Source organism: Buteo buteo, unplaced genomic scaffold, assembly GCF_964188355.1.
Source record: "Buteo buteo unplaced genomic scaffold, bButBut1.hap1.1 HAP1_SCAFFOLD_148, whole genome shotgun sequence".
In the NCBI taxonomy this organism is placed as follows: Eukaryota; Metazoa; Chordata; class Aves; order Accipitriformes; family Accipitridae; genus Buteo; species Buteo buteo.
In genome coordinates this window covers 63934-65000 of record NW_027439312.1, presented here as the reverse complement: position 1 = coordinate 65000, position 1067 = coordinate 63934, and positions in this window count along the sequence as shown.

Here is a 1067-nt window from a genome sequence, read left to right as displayed (position 1 = left end):
TGCTAGAGGAGACAGCGACCCGCCGAGACGGGCACGACCCCAGGACCAAGGCCCTCTGCCAGGGCGGCTCGCTCTGCAGCAGGCGGGGGAGCGGCACGAAAAGCATCAGAGACGGCAGCGGCGGAGGGGGACGCCCCCCTGCCGCCCGCGGCACGCCTCGGGGCCCACCCGGGCAGGTGCAGCCCACACTCGCCTTTTTTCCCCGTTTCCTTGGCTCAGCCGCCCCACCGCCCAGCGCTGCTCACGGCCGGCACCTGCGGGTACCCGGACCGAGGCCAGCACCGGCGCCTCGCGTGTTTCAGGACACCTGAGGGCTCGCGGGGCCACGCGGCCGTCACACAGCCCGGTTCAGTAAAGAAGCCCGAGGAACCCCGCTGAGCAGGGGAGGACGACACTGCCACCATCGCGGCCCCCTTCGCTCGGGGGGGGTGCAGGACACCACTTCGCATGCAACGGGAAGCGAATTGGAAAGGAGACCACCCTGCCTGAACACCGGACACTGCCGTGACTCCCTATTACGGGGAGCACAGAAGAGCCGGCCCGCCGAGGGCCCTCTCCGACGCGACCCGAAAGGCCTCATCGATCAGTAAGGGAAGGGAAAGGAGGAAGGAGCGGAGGCCCCACGGCCACGAGTCCTGGGACAGCGACGGCCACTCGCACCCATCGCCAACCGGGGGCGGACGGCAGGTGCGGGGGCTCTGCGTGCGAGTGAGAGGGCAACGTCTGCGGAGAGGTGCAACGCCGGCCTGAACACCGGCAGAGCCGGCCCGCCGGGAAGCCCCTCCGACGCGCCCTAAACGCCTCATCGATCAGTAAGGGAAGGGAACGGAGGAAGGAGCGGAGGCCCCACGGCCACGAGTCCTGGGACAGCGACGGCCACTCGCACCCGTCGCCAACCGGGGGCGGACGGCAGGTGCGGGGGCTCTGCGTGCGAGTGAGGGCAACGCCTGCGAGAGGTGCTCCAACGGCCTGAACACCGGCAGAGCCGGCCCGCCGTGGAGGCTCTCCGACGCACCCGAGGACGCCTCAGCGGGCGCTGCCTGTGGGTCTGGATCAGTCAAATCGTG